Genomic DNA, 24,587 nt, shown 5'->3' with positions numbered 1-24,587 from the left:
CCTGCCATTTTATACTTTAAGTGCTCTTATCTTTCAACTCTGAAGAATTGGTCTGTTATTTCTCCATTAGTGCTAGGCATTTTATATGATGAGGGCCTTATAGATACATTTATTGAGAACTTTAGACTTTATCTTACAGGCACTGAGTGTTTTAATTGTGAAAGTAGTATGATTATGTGAGGGAGATATATTTACAGACTAGAGGCAGGGAGGAAAGTTAGAAGGCTTTTTTTTTTTTTTTTTTAGATTTTATTTATTTATTTGACAGAGAGAGACACAGCGAGAGAGGGAACACAAGCAGGGGGAGTGGGAGAGGGAGAAGCAGGCTTCCCACAGAGCAGGGAGCCCGATGCGGGGCTCGATCCCAGGACTGTGGGATCATGACCTGAGCCGAAGGCAGACGCTTAACGACTGAGCCACCCAGGCGCCCCTAGAAGGCTTTTGAAAGAGTTCATATTGATAATGAGGATCTGATCTAAAGGAGAAAGATCAGAGTGAAGATAAGGAAGAAATAATAAAGAGATAGTATAGAAGAAATTTCCAAAATTGATGAAAAATATCAAGGCAAGAAATGTCCAAATAGGATAAATTCAACGCAAAACAAAACAAAAAACATTCCTAGGCAAATGGTGATAAAACTTATGAAAACCACAGATAAAAAGAAAATCTTAAAGGCAGCCAGAAAAAAAAGACATTACCTTTCAAGGAGCTAATAAAGACAAGATAAGATTATCAGCTATTTTCTCACTAAAAAAACCCCAAAAAACAAAAAAACCAAAACAGTGGAAGCAAGAAAATAATTGGATGATAATCTTTGAAATGCTAAAATAAAATAAGATGTGTCATAGCTTATAATTAAAGTCTAGTCTGTTTCTACTTTTGTTTAATTCGCTATGCAATAAGGGATGCCACAGTTCATTAAGACAATATTTTCCTGGAATGATGTACAGTTCTGCAAGATTATAAGAGAAGAAAGATTTCATAGCAGAAAAAAACAATGACGAATTCAGGAGATTTGGAGATCACTGTGAAAAAGCATAATTTAAATAATTAATTTCGGAAGATAATGGGTTAAGTAAAGCAACTAAGAGATTTGTTTATTTATTTTTAAATTTTTTATTGTTATGTTAATCACCATACATTACATCATTAATTTTAGATGTAGTGTTCCATGATTCATTGTTTGTGTATAACACACAGTGCTCCATGCAGAACATGCCCTCTTTAATACCCATCACCAGGCTAACCTATCCTCCCACCCCCCTCCCCTCCAGAACCCTCAGTTTGTTTTTCAGAGTCCATCGTCTCTCATGGTTCGTCTCCCCCTCCAATTTCTCCCCCTTCATTCTTCCCCTCCTGTTATCTTCTTCTTCTTTTTTTTTTCCTTAACATATATTGCATTATTTGTTTCAGAGGTACAGATCTGAGATTCAACAGTCTTGCACAATTCACAGTGCTTACCAGAGCACATACCCTCCCCAGTGTCTATCACCCAGTCACCCCATCCCTCCAACCCCACCCCCCACTCCAGCAACCCTCAGTTTGTTTCCTGAGATTAAGAATTCCTCATATCAGTGAGGTCATATGATACATGTCTTTCTCTGTTTGACTTATTTCGCTCAGCATAATATCCTCCAGTTCCATCCACGTCGTTGCAAATGGCAAGATCTCATTCCTTTTGATTAATATTCCATTGTATATATATACCACCTCTTGTTTATCCCTTCATCTGTCGATGGACATCTTGGCTCTTTCCACAGTTTGGCTATTGTGGACATTGCTGCTATAAACATCGGGGTGCACGTACCCCTTCGGATCCCTATTTTGTATCTTTGGGGTAAATACCCAGTAGTGCAATGTTGTATGGTAGCTCTATTTTCAACTTTTTGAGGAACCTCCATACTGTTTTCCAGAGTGGCTGCTCCAGCTTGCATTCCCACTAACAGTGTAGGAGGGTTCCCCTTTCTCTGCATCCCCGCCAACATCTGTCATTTCCTGACTTGTTAATTTTAGCCATTCCGACTGGTGTGAGGTGGTATCTCATTGAGGTTTTGATTTGGATTTCCCTGATGCCGAGCGATGTTGAGCACTTTTTCATGTCTGTTGGCCATTTGGATGTCTTCTTTGCAGAAATGTCTGTTCATGTCTTCTGCCCATTTCTTGATTGGATTATTTGTTCTTTGGGTGTTGAGTTTGATAAGTTCTTTACAGATTTTGGATACTAGCCCTTTATCTGATATGTCATTTGCAAATACCTTCTCCCATTCTGTTGGTTGTCTTTTGGTTTTGTTGACTGTTTCTTTTGCTGTGCAAAAGCTTTTTATCTTGATGAAGTCCCAATAGTTCATTTTTGCCCTTGCTTCCCTTGCCTTTGGTGATGTTTCTAGGAAGAAGTTGCTGTGGCTGAGGTCAAAGAGGTTGCTGCCTGTGTTCTCTTCTAGGATTTTGATGGACTCCTGTCTCACATTGAGGTCTTTCAACCATTTGGAGTCTATTTTTGTGTGTGGTGTAAGGAAATGGTCCAGTTTCATTCTTCTGCATGTGGCTGTCCAATTTTCCCAACACCATTTGTTGAAGAGACTGTCTTTTTTCCATTGGACATTCTTTCCTGCTTTGTCAAAGATTAGTTGCCCATAGCATTGAGGGTCCATTTCTGGGCTCTCTATTCTGTTCCATTGATCTATGTGTCTGTTTTTGTGCCAGTACCATACTGTCTTGATGATGACAGCTTTGTAATAGAGCTGGAAGTCCGGAATTGTGATGCCACCAGCTTTGCTTTTCTTTTTCAACATTCCTCTGGCTATTTGGGGTCTTTTCTGGTTCCATACAAATTTTAGGATTATTTGTTCCATTTCTTTGAAAAAAGTGGATGGTATATTGATGGGGATTGCATTGAATGTGTTGATTGCTCTAGGTAGCATTGACATCTTCAAAATATTTGTTCTTCCAATCCATGAGCATGGAACGTTTTTCCATTTCTTTGTGTCTTCTTCAAATTCTTTCAAGAGTATTTTATAGTTTCCTGAGTGCAGATCCTTTGCCTCTTTGGTTAGATTTATTCCTAGGTATCTTATGGTTTTGGGTGCAATTGTAAATGGGATCGACTCCTTGATTTCTCTTTCTTCTGTCTTGTTGTTGGTGTATATGAATGCCACTGATTTCTGTGCATTGATTTTATATCCTGCCACTTTACTGAATTCCTGTATGAGTTCTAGCAGTTTTGGGGTGGAGTCTTTTGGGTTTTCCACCTAAAGTATCATATCATCTGCAAAGAGTGAGAGTTTGACTTCTTCTTTGACAATTTGGATGCTTCTTATTTCTTTTTGTTGTCTGATTGCTGTGGCTCGGACTTCTAGTACTATGTTGAATAGCAGTGGTGACAGTGGACATCCCTTCCGCGTTCCTGACCTTAGGGGGAAAGCTCTCAGTTTTTCCCCATTGAGAATGATATTTGCTGTAGGTTTTTCATAGATGGCTTTTATGATACTGAGGTATGTAACCTCTATCCCTATACTCTGAAGAGTTTTGATCAAGAAAGGATGCTGTACTTTGTCAAATGGTTTTTCTGCATCTATTGAGAGGATCATATGATTCTTGTTCTTTCTTTGGTTAATGTATTGTATCACATTGATTGATTTGCGGATGTTGAACCAACCTTGCATCCCAGGGATAAATCCCACTTGGTCGTGGTGAATAATCCTTTTAATGTACTGTTGGATCCTATTGGCTAGTATTTTGGTGAGAATTTTTGCATCCATGTTCATCAGGGATATTGGTCTGTAATTCTCCTTTTTGATGGGGTCTTTGTCTGGTTTTGGGATCAAGGTAATGGTGGCCTCATAAAACGAGTTTGGAAGTTTTCCTTCCATTTCTATTTTTTGGAACAGTTTCAGAAGAATGGGTATTAATTCTTCTTTAAATGTTTGGTAGAATTCCCCTGGGAAGCCATCTGGCCCTGGGCTTTTGTTTGTTGGGAGATTTTTGATGACTGCTTCAATTTCCTTAGTGGTTATAGGTCTGTTCAGGTTTTCTATTTCTTCCTGGTTCAGTTTTGGTAGTTGATACATCTCTAGGAATGCATCCATTTCTTCCGGATTATCGAATTTGCTGGCATAGAGTTGCTCATAATATGTTCTTATAATTGTTTGTATTTCTTTGGTGTTGGTTGTGATCTCTCCTCTTTCATTCATGATTTTGTTGATTTGGGTCCTTTCTCTTTTCTTTTTGATAAGTCTGGCCAGGGGTTTATCAATCTTGTTAATTCTTTCAAAGAACCAGCTCCTAGTTTCGTTGATCTGTTCTACTGTTCTTTTAGTTTCTATTTCATTGATTTCTGCTCTGAACTTTATGATTTCTCTTCTCCTGCTGGGTTTAGGCTTTATTTGCTGTTCTTTCTCCAGCTCCTTTAGGTGTAGGGTTAGGTTGTGTACTTGAGACCTTTCTTGTTTCTTGAGTAAGGCTTGTATTGCTATATACTTTCCTCTTAGGACTGCCTTTGCTGCATCCCAAAGATTTTGAATAGTTGTGTTTTCATTTTCATTGGTTTCCATGAATTTTTTTAATTCTTCTTTAATTTCCTGGTTGGCCCATTCATTCTTTAGTAGGATGCTCTTTAGCCTCCATGTATTTGAGTTCTTTCCAACTTTCCTCTTGTGATTGAGTTCTACTTTCAAAGCACTGTGGTCTGAAAATTGGCAGGGAATGATCCCAATCTTTTGGTACCAGTTAAGACCTGATTTATGACCTAGGATGTGATCTATTCTGGAGAATGTTCCATGGGCACTAGAGAAGAGTGTGTATTCTGTTGCTTTGGGATGGAATGTTCTGAATATGTCTGTGAAGTCCATTTGGTCCAGTGTGTCATTTAAAGTCTTTATTTTCTTGTTGATCTTTTGCTTAGATGATCTGTCCATTTCAGTGAGGGGGGTGTTAAAGTCCCCCACTATTATTGTATTGTTGTCGATGTGTTTCTTTGCTGTTGTTATTAATTGGCTTATATAATTGGCTGCTCCCATGTTAGGGGCATAGATATTTACAATTGTTAGAACTTCTTTTTGGATAGACCCTTTAAGTAGGATATAGTGTCCTTCCTCATCTCTTATTACAGTCTTTGGTTTAAAATCTAATTTGTCTGATATAAGGATTGCCACCCCAGCTTTCTTTTGGTGTCCATTAGCATGGTAAATGGTTTTCCACCCCTTCACTTTCAATCTGGGGGTGTCTTTGGGTCTAAAATGAGTCTCTTGCAGACAGCATATCGATGGGTCTTTTTTTTAATCCAATCTGATAGCCTGTGTCTTTTGATTGGGGCATTTAGCCCATTTACCTTCAGGGTAACTATTGAAAGATATGAATTTAGTGCCATTGTATTGCTGTAAGGTGACTGTTACTGTATATTGTCTGTGTTCCTTTCTGTTCTATGTTGCTTTTAGGGTCTCTCTTTGCTTAGAGGACCCCTTTCAAGATTTCTTGTAGGGCTGGTTTTGTGTTTGCAAATTCCTTTAGATTTTGTTTGTCCTGGAAGCCTTTTATCTCTCCTTCTATTTTCAATGACAGCCTAGCTGGATATAGTATTCTTGGCTGCATATTTTTCTCATTTAGTGCTCTGAATGTATCATGCCAGTCCTTTCTGGCATGCCAGGTCTCTGTGGATAGGTCTGTTGCCAATCTAATGTTTCTACCATTGTAGGTTACATATCTCTCCTCCCGAGTTGCTTTCAGGATTTTCTCTTTGTCTCTGAGACTCGTAAGTTTTACTATTCAATGTCGGGGTGTTACCTCTTTTTATTGATTTTGAGAGGGGTTCTTTGTGCTTCCTGGATTTTGATGCCTGTTTCCTTCCCCAAATTAGGGAAGTTCTCTGCTATAATTTGCTCCAATATACCTTCTGCCCCTCTCTCTCTTTCTTCTTCTTCTGGGATCCCAATTATTCTAATGTTTCATCTTATGGTATCGCTTATCTCTCGAATTCTGCCCTCGTGATCCAGTAGTTGTTTATCTCTCTTTTTCTCAGCTTCTTTATTTTCCATCATTTGGTCTTCTATCTCACTGATTCTTTCTTCTGCCTCATATATCCTAGCAGTTAGCGCCCCCATATTTGATTGCACCTCATTAATAGCCTTTTTGATTTCAACTTGGTTAGATTTTAGTTCCTTTATTTCTCCAGAAAGGGTTTCTCTAATAACCTCCATGCTTTTTTCAAGCCCAGCTAGTATCTTTAAAGTGATGATTCTGAACTCTAGATCCGACATTGTACTAATGTCCATATTGAGTAGGTCCCTGGCAGTCGGTACTACCTCTTGTTCTTTATGTTGAGGTGATTTTTTTGTGCCTTGTCAGTTTGTCCAGAGGAGAACAGATTAATGAGAGAACAAAATGCTAACAGGGTAACAATGTCCCCAGAAAATATACTCTAAACAAATCAGAAAAGACCTGAAGCAGGGGGAAAAGAAAGGGAAAGAGAGAAAAGAGAAAAAGAAAAAAAAGGAAAAAGAAAAAGATAAAGATAAAAACAAACAAAAACAGAACAAAACAAAAAAAAACCAGAATATGATCAAATGTGATCAGGCTGGTACATAGATCAGTGCCACAGACTAGATTTTGGGTGTATTTTGGTCTGTTAGAATAAAGTGTCTCCCAAAATTTTAAAGAAAGAAAAACTTATATATGTACAAAAAATAAGGGTTGCTATGATGAAGGCATGGAATATGACTGTAAAGATGAAAATTATAAAAAATTTTATAAAAGGAATTGATAAGAAGTTGTTTGAAAAAAGAAAGAAGAGGATTTAAAAAAAAAGAAAAAAAAGGGAGAGAATGTGAGCGGGCAGGAGAGTAGAAAAAAACCATACACTAGAGATTTAGGGTATATTTTGATCTGTTAGAAGAAACTGTCTCAAAATTTTAAAGAGAGAACAACTTATATATATATGCCCAAAATACGGGTAACTACTATGAAGGGATAGAATATGACTCTAAAAATGAAAAATAAAAATGTTTTTTAAAAAAGGGATTGATAAGATGTTGGTTGAAAAAGGGAAAAAGAAAAATTCAAAAAAAAAAAAGACAGTTAAAAAAAATTAACTTTGGGAGACTAAAGGATCATGGTAAAAAAGCCATGGATTCTATGTGCAGTATTCCCCTAGCGCTGGAGTTCTGCCGTTCTCATTGATGGGTAAACTTGGTCTTGGCTGGCTGTTCTCGCTGATCTTCTGGGGGAGGGGCCTGTTGCCGTGGTTCCCAAATGTCTTTGCCGGAGGAGGAATTGCCCCACCCTTGCCAGTCCGGGCTAAGTCATCTGCTCGGGTTTGCTCTCAGGAGCTTTTGTTCCCTGCAAGCTTTCCGTACAGCTTTGGAGGCTGAGAGTGAAAATGATGGCCTCCTAATCTCTGCCCTGGAGGAGCCGAGAACTTGGGGCCCCGCTCCTCAGTGAGCCCCCAGAGAAAAGCAGTCAGTTACTCCCGTCTCCCTGGTCTCCAGCCGCACTCTGTGCTCACCCGGCCTCTGACAGAACGTTTCTATCTCTGGCACCTGACCCCGTGTGGAGTCTCCAAACCCAGCAGATCCCTGCAGTGCACTCCCGCGCCGCTCCTCCCGGGGGAAGAAGGTGAGTCTCCCCGGATCTGCCGCTTGTTGGGTCCCTGCTGGAGGAGCAGTGGCCTGACTGTGCCACGGATCACAGTTTATGGCAACCCCGAGCTGAGAGCCCGCTCCTTGGCTCCGTCTCTGCAGCCGGCTTCCCTGCTCCGATACCTGGGAGCTCTGCCACACTCAGGCACCCCCGGTCTTTCTGTGACCCCGAGGGTCCTGAGACCACACTCTCCTGTGAGGGTCCCACCCCCCGCTTAGCCACTGGAGCGACGTCCCTCAGCAGAGCCGACTTCTAAAAGTTCGGATTTTGTGCTCCGCGGTTCTATCACTTAGGAGAAGCGGCTGACAGAGGCCCCCTCCCACGCCATCTATCCTCCCGAATATTGCCTCGGATTCACTTCTTCTCACGTCCTACCTTCCAGAAAGTGGTCGCTTTTCTGTTCAGAGAGTTGTTGCTATTCTTTTCTTTGATCTCCTGTTGAGTTTGTAGGTGTTCAGAATGGTTTGATCCCTAGCCAGCTGAATTCCTGAGACCAGACGAAATCCAGGTCTCCTACTCCTCTGCCATCTTGCTCCGCCCTGCAACTAAGAGATTTAAATGCTCACCATTGTATGTTCTGAATGGTTAAGAGTCATGTACAATCTAGAAGCAAGAGTCAACATTTTTTAAAAAGATTTATTTATTTGAGAGAGAGAGCAGGGGGAGGGGCAGCAGGAGAGGGAGACAAGCGGACTCCCCACATGACCCAGGGATCATGACCTGAAACGAAATCAAGAGTCAAAGCTTAACTGACTGAGTCACCAGGTGCCCCAACTTTTTTAAAAAACTCCCTTCTGCTCTAATGTTTAATAATTTCTAAATCTCTTTTTCATTATACTTATCATAAGAAAGTTGACTCAGATTAACTGAGGCAATATTTGTAAAATATATTAAGGCCAATAATATAACAAAATAAAAATTATGAAAAGAAGGCTGTGTACAATATAGGGTTTATAAAGAGATAGGTCAGAGTGGGTATTTTCAAGAACTGTTAGACAGTAAATATGAAAATAGGACAATTTTATATCCAGGCAGATATTATGAAAACAAAATTGAGAGGCACTACAACATAGTGATTAAAGGTATGGGCTTTAGAAGTTAATTCCCTAAGTGAAAATGGCAGCTGTTCAAATTATTAGCTGTGTAATATTTGGAAGTCTTAACCTATCTAAATTTCAGTTTCTATAAACTATATAAACCTTTTATTTATTTATTTATTTATTTATTTATTTATTTATTTTTAAGATTTTATTTATTTATTTGACAGAGAGAGATAGCAAGAGCAGGAACACAAGCAGGGGGGAGTGGAAGAGGGAGAAGCAGGCTTCCTGCCGAGCAGGGAGTCCGATGCAGGGCTTGATCCCAGGACCCTGGGATCATGACTTGAGCCGAAGGCAGATGCTTAATGACTGAGCCACCCAGGCGCCCCTATATAAACCTTTTAAAGATCTATAAAACCTTTTAAAGATTTTGGCATAAAATTATAAGCATTCTTCAAATGTTGGCTGTTGTTGTAATGAAAAGTTGGCAATCCAAGGTTAGTATATTCATAGTGATTATAGAATACCTTTTCCTGGATTCTGGTATTTGGCTTAGGCAAAGGAAGTACATGAAGAACTTTACATTTTATATAATAATGAAAGAGTGAAAAACAAAAAAACAAAATTATTGAATTCCTGCTGAATGTTAGGAGTTGTGTTGGCATTCCACATATATAATTTTCTTTAACCTAAAAATTAGTTTATAATGTAGGTATCATTTTTGTTATTTTACAGATAAGGAAGCTGGCTTAGAGATATTAAGTATCCTAGATTATTGTCAATTTAACAAAATGATTTATCAATGAGAAAGTGGGGTGAATTTCAGGGAGACAGATTTCCTTATATGAATCCTAGAAAAAACATAATGGGTAGTTAACTGCTTCCACATAATACTGATTCCTACCTGTAGATATAATCACACGTCTTCTGTTAATGGTGCTGTGTCCCTCCTGTCTATCATTGGTTATTTACTCTATCTGTTGATTTCTTTTCTTTTTACTCTTTATTTGCAGTAGTGTCAATCAATTCTAGACAGAATTGAAAATTAGATGAGTTATATCTTTTCATTCTAAGAAATACCTCCTTCCTTTCTACTTTTCATGTATCCTATCTTTCAGTAAGGACTATTTTTATTCTTTTATTTTTATTTATTTTTATATTTTTGAAGATTTTATTTTTAAGTGAGCTTTACACCCAATGTGGGGCTTGAACTTACAACTCCAAGATCAAGAGTTGCTCACTCCACCAACCGAGCCAGCCAGACACCTCAGTAAAAACTATTTTTAGAAGAACATCTGAAATCAATCACTTATAACTGGATGTAAATTCAGTTTGTTTTTTCTACTCCTCAGAAGATTATCTCAAATCTTATCTTCCCTTTATTAGACATTTTACTCTATTAAAAGAAATCTAGGCATTTTTGAGTAAGCAAGGCATACTTTGGGAAATTGGGAAGTGATCTTTTCAGGAAGTCCTGAAATATAATAAATTAGGTTGGAAATAATTTACCTGTATATCAAACAAACCTTAAAATAAAACCGAAACCTAAATTGGTTATTAATATCTGCTTGTTGAAAATTATTTAAATGATTTTTAAAAAAAATCAAATGTCACTTAATAGTAAGTCTTTACTTTTTTGGTCACCAGACTGTGCCCTAAAGCAATGTAGAAGTTTCAAGTTTTTATATAAAGTCAAATCATGAAACTTTATATACAGCTGAATTTAGGTATTATTACTATATATGGATTATATTGGTGGGGTTTGGGGGTTGGCTTTTAGCTTTTACTTAGATATATGAATGCCTTGCCACTCTCAATTAGAGTCAGGCTTATATTGATCAAGAATAATTGGGGTACGTGGCTGGCTCAGTCAATAGAACATGTGATTCTTGATCTTGGGGTCATGAGTTCGAGCCCCATGTTAGGCATAGAAATTACTTAAAAAATAATGAAGAAAAGTACTCATGCTGGTATTTCTTGGATAGCTTCTGTGAATAGGAAAATTGGTCTCTCTAAGTTAGGGTTAGAGTAGCATGCTGTAAAAAAGAGAACAATGATTCAGTAAGTTAAATAAAATAGAAGTTGATTTCTTCTTTACGTAAGAGTTCAAACTGAGTGGTTCAGCTCTATTCTATGAGGTCATTCAGAAACCCAGGTTCTTTCCACTGGTTGCCCTATCATGCCCTAGAGCTGTTAACCTCTGCATGGTAGAGGAAGGGTCTTTGTAAATCCCAGCTGATGATAAGGAGAAAGACAACATGGTGGATATATGGTCATGGTCCCAAGACTTAGGTCCATAAGAGGCATATATCACATTATATTCTATGGAGAAAAAGAGTCATAGGACTTCATTATGAAAAGGAGGCTGTAAAATTCTGTTTAGTTTTGGGTCTAGGCATAAAGGGAAAATAGTTTTGGTAGACAAGTAACAGTCTTTGCCTTATGGTGTGTGCTATTTCTTTTGATCGTGGTAAGGTTTCCTGATTACATGCAGGTTTTTGGTTTTTTTTTTCCTGGAAAGGGTAAGAATTAATATAGTTTCTGTATGGACCCTTAAACTGGAGAAATAATACCACCTTTATTTTTCTGCAGACTGTGCATTATTACATCCTGACTATAATGGTGAGAAATTTTAATCTTTCTTTGAATAGGATCCTCTCTACTCTTTTTTTTTAACTTATTTGATTTCAGAAGAATAGGAAGCAATATTAAAAATTGTGATTTACCTATGTCTTTTTTTTTTTTAAAGATTTTATTTATTTATTTGAGAGAGAGAATGAGAGAGCGAGCACATGAGAGGGGGGAGGGTCAGAGGGAGAAGCAGACTCCCTGCCGAGCAGGGAGCCCAATGCGGGACTTGATCTAGGACTCAAGGATCATGACCTGAACTGAAGGCAGTCGCTTAACCAACTGAGCCACCCAGGCGCCATGATTTACCTATGTCTTGTGAATCTGTTTCTAGTTCTTTTAGAAGGAAAAAAGCCAGCTTCTACTATTAACTCTGCAATGAAAAATAAGTTCTTAGTAGATCAAAACACATTTTAATCTCCTTTCTTCCTGAATCAGTGCTCAATTTAAGCATTGCTTAGTAGATAACTTCTAATGTGTGCTCTTTTAAAGTAACCTAGAGTACAGGTAACTTTTAATGGCTGTTTACCAGAGAAATAAAACATAAGGCATTCTTTATGGTTAATAACTCATTCTTCTACTGAGATAGAATATTAGATACCTTATAGTTAGAAAAGAGGATGGTGTCCATTTGTGTAGGGTAGTGATTATTCTCTAATTTTATAGTATGATCAAATTTATGTTTTGATGTAACATGAATTTTTGTGTGTAATAAGACTCCAACAGACCCAAGAAACCCCTCATTACCCATTAACATTTCCACTTACTAGCGTATGCTTAAATTCTCAATTAGAAATTATTTGTTTTGGCTGAAGGGTTTGCTTTGCTAAAACACAACTATCTCTGGGAAATTAACTCTTTAAACCTTATAATCATTTTATATTTTATTTTGGCTAAATTTGTTCTTGAGTTTCTTGAGGTTTCACTTTGATATGAGCAAGCAGGATACTTGAAGTAGCTGTGAACAGGTTCACTGATTAGGGAAATGGCCACAAAACGATTTTATCCTTGAAAGATGAGTTTAATTTGTGGAATTGTTCTTCACGGAGGGTCACTTTGAGTTCTAACTGATTTATAGAGGATAAATTAGAGCCAATCATGCCCACTAAAAGAATTTATTATGTGCAAAAGGCATGCAACATAATTTTTAGTCCTCATTTTTTAAGTTAGAAAATTATTATTGGTAATTTTTTTGGAAAATTGATATTTTTATTTAATTGACATTTAAAAAAAATTTTATTATGTTATGTTAATCACCATACATTACATCATTAGTTTTTGATGTAGTGTTCCATGATTCATTGTTTACATATAACACCCAGTGCTCCATGCAGAATGTGCCCTCCTTAATACCCATCACCGGGCTAACCCATCTCCACTCCCCCCTCCCCTCTAAAACCCTCAGTTTGTTTCTCAGAGTCCATAGTCTCTCATGGTTCATCTCCCTCTCAGATTCCCCCCCTTCATTTTTCCCTTCCTACTATCTTCTTCTTCTTCTTCTTTTTTTTTTTTTTTTTAACATATAATGTATTATTTGTTTCAGAGGTACAGGTCTGTGATTCATTAGTCTTACACAATTCACAGCACTGACCATAGCACATACCCTCCCCAATGTCCATCACCCAGTCACCCCATCCCTCCCACCCCCCACCACTCCAGCAACCCTTAGTTTCTTTCCTGAGATTAAGAGTCTTATGGTTTGTCACCCTCTGTGGTTTCATCTTGTTTCATTTTTTCCTCTCTTCCCCTATGATCCTCTGTCTTGTTTCTCAAATTCCTCATATCAGTGAGATCATATGATACTTCTCTTTCTCTGATTGACTTATTTCGCTTAGCATAATACCCTCTAGTTCTATCCACGTTGTTGCAAATGGCAAGATTTTGTTTTTTTGATGGCCGCTTAATATTCCATTGTATATATATATATATACCACATCTTCTATATCCATTCATCTGTTGATGGACATCTTGGCTCTTTCCATAGTTTGGCTATTGTGGACGTTGCTGCTGTAAACATTGGGGTGCACATGCCCTTTCGGATCACTACATTTGTATCTTTGGGGTAAATACCCAGTAGTGCAATTGCTGGGTCATACAGTAGCTCTATTTTCAACTTTTTGAGGAACCTCCATATTGTTTTCCAGAGTGGCTGCACCAGCTTGCATTCCCACAAACAGTGTAGGAGGGTTCCCCTTTCTCCGCAGCCTTGCCAACATCTGTTGTTTCCTGACTTGTTAATTTTAGCCATTCTGACTGGTGTGAGGTGGTATCTCACTGAGGTTTTGATTTGGATTTCCCTGATGCCGAGTGATGTTGAACAATTTTTCAGGTGTCTGTTGGCCATTTGGATGTCTTCTTTGTAGAAATGTCTGTTCATGTCTTCTGCCCATTTCTTGATTGGATTATTTGTTCTTTGGGTGTTGAGTTTGATAAGTTCTTTATAGATTTTGGATACTAGCCCTTTATCTGATATGTCATTTGCAAATATCTTCTCCCATTCTGTCAGTTGTCTTTTGGTTTTGTCGACTGTTTCCTTTGCTGTGCAAAAGCTTTTTATCTTGATGAAGTCCCAATAGTTCATTTTTGCCCTTGCTTCCCTTGTCTTTGGCGATATGTCTAGGAAGAAGTTGCTGTGGCTGAGGTCAAAGAGGTTGCTGCCTGTGTTCTCCTTTAGGATTTTGATGGACTCCTGTCTCACATTTAGGTCTTTCATCCATTTTGAGTCTATTTTTGTGTGTGGTGTAAGGAAATGGTCCAGTTTTATTCTTCTGCATGTGGCTGTCCAATTTCCCAACACCATTTATTGAAGAGATTGTCTTTTTTCCATTGGACATTCTTTCCTGCTTTGTCAAAGATTAGTTGACCATAGAGTTGAGGGTCCATTTCTGGGCTCTCTATTCTGTTCCATTGATCTATGTGTCTGTTTTTGTGCCAGTACCATACTGTCTTGATGATGACAGCTTTGTAATAGAGCTTGAAGTCCGGAATTGTGATGTTGCCAGCTTTGCTTTTCTTTTTCAACATCCTTTGGCTATTCACGTTCTTTTCTTGTTCCATACAAATTTTAGGATTGTTTGTTCCATTTCTTTGAAAAAAATTGATGGTATTTTGATAGAGATTGCATTAAATGTGTTGATTGCTCTAGGTAGCATTGACATTTTCAAAATATTTGTTCTTCCAATCCATGAGCATGGAATGTTTTTCCATTTCTTTGTGTCTTCTTCAATTTCTTTCATGAGTATTCTATAGTTTTCTGAGTACAGATTCTTTGCCTCTTTGGTTAGATTTATTCCTAGGTATCTTATGGTTTTGGGTGCAATTGTAAATGGGTTCGACTCCTTAATTTGTCTTTCTTCTGTGTTGTTGTTGGTGTATGGGAATGCCACTGATTTCTGTGCATTGATTTTATATCCTGCCACTTTACTGAATTCCTGTATGAGTTCTAGCAGTTTTGGGGTGGAGTGTTTTGGGTTTTCCACATAAAGAATCATATCATCTGAATTCTCTCACTTTAAATTGGATTTAAGACATTGTTATGGTTGCCAATAACTGTTCTGTGTGAATCCTTGAACTCTAAGTTTTAGACATTAATCTAACAGATAACTACATTGTCAACTCTTGTAAAGTGATGGGCCATGTTTTATTAACCTTTCTGTACCTAGTTTCTGGCATATAGTAAGCAATAAGTAAATATTAAATGGATATTCGATACTTCCTTAATAGATTCAAATTCAACATTAATTCATAAGTAATTACTGATTCATTTCTTAAATGCTATGTACTAAAGAAGAGCCAGGGATGAGTAAAACAAATAGTCTGGTTAACAGAGGAGAGATGAGACAAGTGCAAATATAACTATAATATTAAGTGGGGTAAGGTGAGTATTCTGAGATAAATGTAAACAATATATAATAAAGTGCAAAGTGCAGAGAGCTTGCACACAGTTTGGAGATTGAGGATTGCCTTCAGGAGGATGTGATATTTGAGGTTGAACCTTGAAAGGTGGTCATGCAGCTGCATTGTGTATTGGAAGGATAGTCATGGCAGAGAGCATATTCTGTATAAAGTATCAGTGCAAATCAGACTATTTTCCACCTCTGAATGGCCACAGCTATTCTACAGCAATTGCTTCACAATATGTATTAATAATTTTGTATTAAGGTTGTTACCCTCATTCTCTTCACTAAAATATAAACTTTTTAAGGGCTATATGTTGGTACATCTTGTATCCTCTGCTAAATCTATGAATGCTCTGTACACAAAAATATTTTAAAAATATACTTTGTACCTTTCAAATTACCAAAGATTTTTATAGTTTCACTATTTTTTTTAAAGATTATATTTATTTATTTATTTGAGAGAGAGTATGAGTGAGAGAGCACAGGAGCAGGGGCAGAGGGAGAGGGAGAAGCGGACTCCCCTGCTGAGCAGGGAGTCTGATGCGGGCTCGATCCCCGGACCCTGGGATCTTGCTTGAGCTGAAGGCAGATGCTTAACCCACTGAGCCACCCAGGGGCCCACTAATTTCACTATTTATGTTAGATCTACTGATTGACAACCAAAATAGCTCCTCAAATATGATACATAATCAGCTATTTCTAGAACAGCAGGTAAGGGCTAAGGCACTGGAGTTAGGACTGCCATTTTTAAATTACTGGTTTAACTACTTACCAGCAGTGGAATTGTTGCAATTTATTAACCACAGAGGACTCAGTTTTCTCATCTATAAAAGGGAATGGTAATCATATTTATCATACAGGGCTCTGTGATAGATTAAAGATGGCTATAAATACTTGCTACCCTTCCTTTGAGAGATGAAGTCCAATTTTCATCTCTTCGAGTCTGAATTGGTCTTTGTGATGCTCTTAATGAATAGACTGCAATGGAAGTGAGATTCTGGGACTTTTAAGGCTAGATCTAATGCTCTGCAACTTTAGCTCATCCCTATTTGAATTCTTGCTCTTGGAAAACTGTCTCTCAGAGTCCTTAGCCAATCATATAAGAACTTTGACTACCCTTAGACAGCCACGCTGGAGATACCACATGTCGGTGCTCTGGTTACCAGTACCAGCTGAAGTCAGCTTTCTAGCCATTCCGGCCAAGGCACCTGACATGTGGGTTAAGCCTCTGGGACCCTTCAGAACAGCCCATCTACTAACTGGATACCACATAGTGATCTCAGCTGACTCCATGTGGAGTATAAGTATCACCAATTCTAACCCTACTGATTTTTTAACCTGATTTCATTAATCATGAAATATAATAAATGGCTGTTGTTTTAAAACACCAAGTTTTGGTTCAGTTTATTAATGGCAACAAATAACTAGAACAGGCTGTTACAAAGATTAAAATGATTTAATGTATATAAAACACTTAGCACATTGCCTGGCACATAGTAAATATTTCACAAACATTTTTTTGCTATTATGGTATTATTATACCATAACCACAATTATGAACTCTGCATGTGTGTGTGTGTGTGTGTGTGTGTGTGTGTGTATGTGTGATTTGCAAGGACTGAGAAAATAAACTGAAAATGAAAGGCAATAATATGATGCAGCCTTTGTTAAATTGTCATTCTGTAAGGAATTCTTATTTTTCTCTGGCTAAGCATTAAATAATGAGTTTTTTTTTCTTTAAGGTGTTTTCTTCCTCCTAGACTTTTTCTCATATTACTGTACATTGTCCATTTGAACAGCCCATCTGAATGATCTTCACTACTTCGTTGGCTTCAGTTTCTATCATTTGTTAATGAAACCCAAATCTTTACCTTTAGTCTACTTATTTTTGAGCTTCAGATGTGGTTGTTCAGTTGCTTACTGAAAATTTTCACCTAAATGTACCATATGGCAAAACTGAACTCCTCAACCCCTCATCCTTTCCCCTCAAATTTCCCTTGTTCACTACCCACTCAGGTGCTTAGGTCAAAATCTGAGTTTTAAGTAAAAAATCTGGCCTAAGACCACAACTCATATTGGTTATATATTTGTTGAAATAGGATCCTGTCTATAGTTGGTAATTGAAAAGTTTGAGGCTTTTATAACAGGAATTTCCATGTTGTATGAAGCAACAATGTATATAAATAGTAAAGAACATTTTACAAGGTATGTGATATTTGGGATGTGCTAAGGAAACTACAGTAGTTTCCCTGGGAGTTAGACCTTTTCTATCTTTTGTTTTTCATGCTCAAGCCTATAGAAGTTTGTGACTACATGCATTCATCTAAATTTTAATCTGAAGGATGTCAAACAGCCATATAGAATTCATCTGTCTATATTTTTTTTTCTCAGTTCAAGTTTAATAGAAACAACAAAAGATCAAAAGTAATGCCCCACTAAACTATATATCAGTTGACCTGGCCCATAGCACAGCTCAGGCCATTTTCCCTGGAGGAAGAAAGCTGGCCTCCCCAAGCCCTTCAGGAAAGGCCTGTCCTGTCCTATACCGCATCTGCACTGAGTCTAAAGTTGTGTGTTTTAAGCATGACCACAGTAGTACAAACAAGTTTCTGTTTTCATGGCTGCCCTCTGCAGCCTGGCCCTAAAATGGCCCAGTGCTCACTTCTGCTTGGAGAAATATTCTTTGCTCTTCTGGAAATCAGGCTTAATGGTACCACTGCCAGGCTTCCAACCAGCTGGGCACACTTCCCCATGCTTGTGAGTTAACTGGAAGTCTCAGAGTCTCATCTGGTCCATCGGGAGGTCATTCATAGTGATCTGCTGAAGGATACCTTTATCATCAATAGTAAAGAGGTCCCTGAACAAGATGTCTTCATCAGCCTCTAAGACTCCATAGTCCTGAGTGATGGTATGCGTGGGGTCTGATACCAAGGGAATGTTTGTGGGTCCCAGTCCTCCTTGTTTCTTGGGTGTGTTGATCCACACTAGGCAATAGAAATGAGAATCCACAGAAACACCAATCACTTGGCAGTTGGGTTTCTTAAATTCTTCTGCCTTGTCATTGAAAGAAATGATCTCTGTGGGGCACACAAAGGTGAAGTGAAGAGGGTAAAAGAAGAACACAATATATTTTCCTTTGTAGTCAAATAGGCTGATGTCTTTGAACTGGCCATCTGGCATAACAACCATGGCTTTGAAGTTGGGGGCAGGATGCCCAATTTTGACATCTCCTGAAGACATCTTGCCACTGGCAGCTCTAAGACAGAACACTCCAGAGATCAGTCAGGAGGAAGACACTGTCTATATATTTCTTAATGCTTTGGTACTGTTAGCCATAGTAAAGCCCATTATTTTTTCTAGTTGGCACACAGTGCCTTTCTTCTCTTCACAGCCTTGTCAAAACCAGACATCATTCTACACCAGCCATGTGTCCAGTCCCACATGAATATTCGAAATTTTGATTTTAAATAAAATTTAATCAACTGCTTAGACTTAAGTATTTCCTGTCTGCTAATGTCATTTTTAATATAATTTTTATTTGGATTTTAGTATAACTTTATAATAATTTATGGTGCTCTGATCTTTACCCCCTGGAAATAATTGTAGCAAATATTTCTGTGGCTTAAATTTGGAAAATACTCTTTCTGTTGAAGATTTACCATATATGCTACCATACTTAAAAAGTAAAGGCTTGCAGAAAAATTATACTCGTTTAGCTTGTTTAATCCAGTGGTTGCCCTGCAACTTAAAAAAATTCACATTTGTCATGCTATTTACTCTTTAGTTTGAAAGACTTAGAACTTTTGCATAGGTTTCTGTTAGCCTGAAATCTCTGCACCTCAGATGGGTTCCAAATATCCTTGACTTTCCAGAAATGCATCAGTTGTATAAAATAAAGCATATCTGCAACAAGCTTACAAGCATGTGCTAATGTAATCGCACTAAAGGAAGAATAGTGTTTTGGCAGAGAACTTTTTAATTAGTTGCTTTAGTAAAAACAGCCAGAACTCTGTCTTCTGCTCAGCATAGAAAATACACTTTGGTCTTTAGGTTAGCTCATATAAGACAATTAACTGGCAGGAAAGTCAGCACTCTTGACTGCATGGATACAACAATATCAGGGAAGTGTTAGAATAACTTAAAGTTCCCTAATGAGCTTCAGGGCTTTAATGAGAAGATTTTCTGTTCTTGTATGATTAACATTGCCTGTGATAGAAAGAGGACTTGTGTATGTGCGTGTGTGAAGGAAAGGTAGAGCAAAAGAGTTCAAGATAAATGATGAAGAGGAAGTTAAGAAGTGGTTAATCCCTTAGAGCCCAAAGGGGATTAATTATTGATAACCAGTAACTACCACCAGCATGAGTCGTCTCTCCAAATAATTATTATAGCCTACAATAAAATAGCAAACAACTATTTTTAAACTATTTTAACCATTTATTTTCTGAGTTTAGTCAATCAAGCAATCTGTGCTGGCAGGCTATATAATTATGTGAAATTGTGAACTCATATTGTGTATTTAAAGACACTATTATTATTTATAACTGGTCTTAAATTTTTTCTCCATAAAAATAGTCATTGTAAATCACTAAGTCAAAGTGGATGAACTGACTCTGCATGTTCATGTGCATGCATGTTTGTGTAGGTACACAGCTCCGTGTGTGTGTTGGGGGGTACATTTGGAAAGTCAGTAGATTAGAATGGGATGATGAAGAAGAAAGAATAAGAAAAAGAGATAGTCCAAAAGAGTCACTGATATTAAGTAAAACATTATTAGAATATGTGGGCATACATAACCAACCAATTTTTTGCACAGACACAAATATAGGTTTCCTTTGCTTTCCTAGAGTTCACTTCTACAAAAGACCTTCATTAATACCAGCTTTCACTAACCCAAAGGAAATGCGAAGAGAATTTTCACTTTTACACAGTGGTGATTGCTTCTCCGTTTTATGCCGTTTCAGTTAATGAAAGCTTTCATAGGAGCACTCTATTCTCAGAGAGTGGGGAAAACCTGTAGTTTTTGTTATTGGTTTTCACTATCACTTATCCACTGAAGCAGACTGCAAGATGTTAAGTAGTGAGAATTTAGTGAGAGGAAGTGACTAGAAGTAGTGAGAAGTAGAAGTAATGAGAAGTAGTGAGGATGTTAAGGATGGTGAGAGAGGTAAGATACAGGTAGATGGTCATCATGTTTCCCTAGAGGTTAGCCATGGACATGAGCAAAAACTGGATAGAAGGTTGATGAAGCCTAGGAGACTAGGATGGCTTTTTAAATTTTAATGGGTTATAGAGAAAAAGGAGTAAGAGCAGATGCAGAAGATGGATGAGAGAACCATTTTGTTGCTGTTGTCAGCTGCATGTGTGTTGGGGAGGTTTTAATTTCTGCAGGAGACATCACATTTATTTATTTAAAAAGCAGTTAAATTGGGGTACCTGGGTGGCTCAGTTGGTTAAGCGTCTGTCTTCAGCGCAGGTCATGATCCCAGAGTCCTGGGATCGAGTCCCGCATTGGGCTCCCTGCTCAGCGGGGAGCCTCCTTCTCCCTCTGCCACTCCACCTGCTTGTGCTCTCTCTCTCTCTCTCTCTGTCAAATAAATAAATAAATAAATAAAATCTTTAAAAAAAGCAGTTAAATTGATGATGTCATGACCTAGCTATGCTTCTTGAAACTTGTTAGGAAAGGCAGTCTCCTGCATGCAGTATTTCAATCCCAGTTTGGCTGCCTAAGAATGGGTCTTGGCTTGGAATACTTCCCTTACTAAGAGATAGGGAGCCCACAATGGCTTGTTGGGCTTATCACCTTGGGTGGGAATATCTTTCCCTGTGTCAGACTCAATGTGTACTCCTTTGTTCTATTTAAAGACATGTTTCAGGGGCACCTGAGTGGCTCAGTATGTTAAACATCTGCCTTCGGCTCAGGTCGTGATCCCAGGGTCTTGAGATCCAGTCCCTCATCAGGCTCCCTGCTCAGTGGGGAGTCTGCTTCTCCCTCTCCCTCTGTCTGCCCCTCCCCCCTGCTTGTGCACTCTCTCTCAAAATAAATAAAATCTTAAAAAAAAATAAAGACATGTTTCAATGGCCCACAGGCACACCTCTAGCTTTCTGTATTTCAGACCCAATAGGGGAGAGGTAGCGGTCCTTATACTGCAGCAAAAATTGGGGTGCACGCAGCCACACTGCCTGTGATGCCTGTGGAATGGATTTGTTGGGCCAGGGGTGGTGCACAGCAAGGGATTAGATCTTGTGTACACTCTCTCTCCTTTCTTGCTGTAAGTTAATATAGTACCACTTGGTCTGGTGTGCATATTATCTGTTTTCAGCAACCCTGAATATTGCACTAGTCTCTTCCCTGGGTGTCACTTATTTGCCTTTTAAGCTTGGCTGCACTCATGTCATATTCTATCAAGCACAGCCTGACCAGCCGGTGAACAGTGAAACAAAGTTTTTCCTTCTCAAGCTTCAATGAGAATTGTGTCACGGTTTGGAGGTAGGAGGAGAATTGCAAGTCATTAATCATCCATCAATACTGGTTACCATTACGAATGGTTGTTTCAGGTCTATCAGCTTATTGCTGCTTCTGTATTTTTCTTAGGTCACAGAACATTGATCAACCCAGCATCAGCTCAGTTGGCTGAGTTGTGCCTTCGGTACAAACTTCTTAGATGGACCACACAGCCGTTCCTCTCTTGGGTCTCATAGTCTTCCCCTGAAGAATTTTTCCAGGGTAATGGGTGAGTTTCCTCACTGCTCTGGATCTCCAGACCTCTCTTATTTCACATTTAGAGGAATCTCCAATCCACATCCTCTCTTAAGCTCTACTTTCCCTTTATTTGTTTACATTTGACATTGATTACCATTAAAACTAGAATCTGAATCATTACCGACAAAGATATTATCTATTTTTCTTGAACCAAAGGGCATAATTTTTAAAACATTCCAGGAAGGAAGGGATAGTACACTATCTGTCTAGTATGGTGAAGAGAGAGGTGAGTAACAAAGGGGTTGTGCATATTAAAATTATTTAAACATTCATATTCTGCCAAATTTGTATGTAAGTGTGCGTGTTACTTTCACCAATTACAGTGATACAAATGGGTCTTAAGAAATAGCAAAAAACCATTTTGTCAAATAGGAGTCAAGGAGGTATGGAAATTCTCCCCATTTTAAGTGCTTCTTAATTACTGGCCTTTCCGTGGTTGAATTTATATTAACAAAGAGAATTGGATATTAAGGCAATTAATCAGAATGTTCAGCTTAAAAAGAGCAATTGAAAAATAAGTGAAATTTCCTACAGAATTCTAGGGTTTGGTCTCTACACAGATACCATTCATTAGGTAGATGCTTAACCCTCTTCTTTACTCTTCAGAAAAGATTGTTCTCTAATTGTCACTGTGTGTAAAGTAAAATGAAGATAGATAATACAAATATTCTGATTGATTAAAAGATTAAAATTGTGTCTTCCAAGAAATATGTCAGGATTCAAGAATATCTTATTGCAGTTTGTTTTTTTCTTACAGTTTTTTTTTCAACCACCATCTTCTAATAACACAACTGCATCTTTTCTTGTTAGAACATGTCATCCAGCACTTTTTGATTACATGTTCTCAGATAATAGCTGGGGCAGATTGACCAAAGGAGAGCAATTTCTTTAATCAGGATAACATAATGATTCTATCACAAACTTTAGATAGGACTATGGATATCACCAATTTTTTTTTTTTTTGATCTATTAATAGCACTGTAGCTTTAGTGGAATTGAAGATAGGACCTAGGGTAGGTCTCAATATAACTTTGTAAAAGGCCATAACAATACCTTTAGAATCAAATCCATTTGCTGTTCTACAGAAAAGCAAGTTTTCTAGTTACTTGGCCATAACCTGAGGACAGGGACTCTGCAAATATTAAGCAGTGGAAAGTAGTGAACAGGAATCTGAAAATTCTGCCTGGCCAAAGTTAGTGACCTCTAGCTTCTCTCTTGTCTTGAGTCATTTTATGAGCATCAGTTTCTTCACCAATGAAAAGAGGAAGTTGTCAAACACATTCTGAGGTCCTTCCAGTTCTAAGGTTCTTTGGCTTATTTACCTGCAGCCCAAGAGATGCCTTGAATCTGGCTGGTATGTAATAAATATTTGATGATTATGAACAATGTTTGACTTCCAAATGCAAAGTAACACATGCTATATGGAAATACCGTGGTATCTCAATATTTATAATTTGGGAAGCAGATTGATTTGGGAGCAATGTGATTAAAATACATGAATTTTGTTTACTTAGGTCAAAGAGAAATTGTTGTTATTTAAAAGCAATCAGGGAGTGCCTGTGTGGCTCGATTGGTTAAGCATCTGACTCTTGATTTTGGCTCGGGTCATGATCTTAAGGTTGTGAGATCGAGCCCCATGTCTGGCTCCATGCTGGGTATGGAGCCTGCTTAAAATTCTCTCTCTCCCTATCCTTCTGCCCCCCCACCCCCACTCTCTTTCTCTTAAAAAAAAAATCTGAACTAAGTGAAAATAAAATACCCAATATACTAGTTGAAATATCTAGTAAATATTTTTATTTTTGATAATGTGCCACATAAGTGATTGGAATATGTTAAATGTAATGAATATATTTAAAAGAAGACTTTTTAGATATTTAAGGTGTTTATACTTTGTGACTATAACCAGCATATTCATTATTTAAAAAATATATACTGGAAGAAATCAATATTTAGATAAGTAAGGAAATAGACTGCAGGTTTACATTTTGCTCTCAACAAGGCTATCAAATAGACTCACATATCATTAAGTACTTGTATAACCACTGAAAGTTGAAATAGAAAAACATAAAAGTATGCTTTTAGTTAACATTTCTTACGTCTACAGAATGAATTGACAATTTTCTTGCGTATGAAGTTATTAATAATAGTTTATGTTTTTTGAGTACATGTACTGCGCTAAATAATTACCTATACTTACTCTTTAATCTTTGTAACAACCCTATAAACGATTTACTATTATTATCATTATCCCCATCTTGCAGGTGAGGAAATTGAGGACCAGAGATGTTCATTAGTTTGCTTAAAGGTGCACAATCAATAAGTGGTAGGCCCAAGATTTAAACCCCAGTATTCTGGTTTTATGCTCTTAACCGGCTGTAATATTGGCATCTTGTCATAATGATTTCTGAAAGCATTACTTAATTATGTGAACTGTATTATGTCCTTATTTATTTATGTTTACTAAGGAAAAAATTCACCTTTCCATGTGTTCAAACAAATGTATCATTTTCTCCTTCATCCACATCTACAATTTCTATTTCTTTATCCTTTGTAAAACTAAGAAGCTGTGATATTAACTTTTTCTTTTGTTTCAATCTGAGACTGTAATTCAGTTATATGATTTGCTAGCAT

At 37.7% G+C, this 24,587-nt stretch overlaps 1 long non-coding RNA gene and 1 pseudogene across 2 annotated transcripts in view; one reads left to right on the top strand and one right to left on the bottom strand.

The window, feature by feature from the left end:
- LOC118530254 (uncharacterized) overlaps positions 1–24,587 on the top strand; it is a 575,684-nt gene that overhangs the window by 35,311 nt on the left and 515,786 nt on the right. For both annotated transcript variants that reach the window (XR_013440647.1, XR_013440646.1), the window contains exon 4: positions 21,789–21,927. This is a non-coding gene — a long non-coding RNA (uncharacterized LOC118530254). The remainder of the gene's footprint in view (positions 1–21,788; positions 21,928–24,587) is intronic.
- Positions 17,855–18,436, bottom strand: LOC118530253 (peroxiredoxin-1 pseudogene; annotated as a pseudogene).

Source organism: Halichoerus grypus, chromosome 8, assembly GCF_964656455.1.
Source record: "Halichoerus grypus chromosome 8, mHalGry1.hap1.1, whole genome shotgun sequence".
Classification (NCBI taxonomy): domain Eukaryota; kingdom Metazoa; phylum Chordata; class Mammalia; order Carnivora; family Phocidae; genus Halichoerus; species Halichoerus grypus.
Note: the sequence above shows the minus strand (reverse complement) of the source record. Positions and strands in the feature narration are given on the sequence as shown.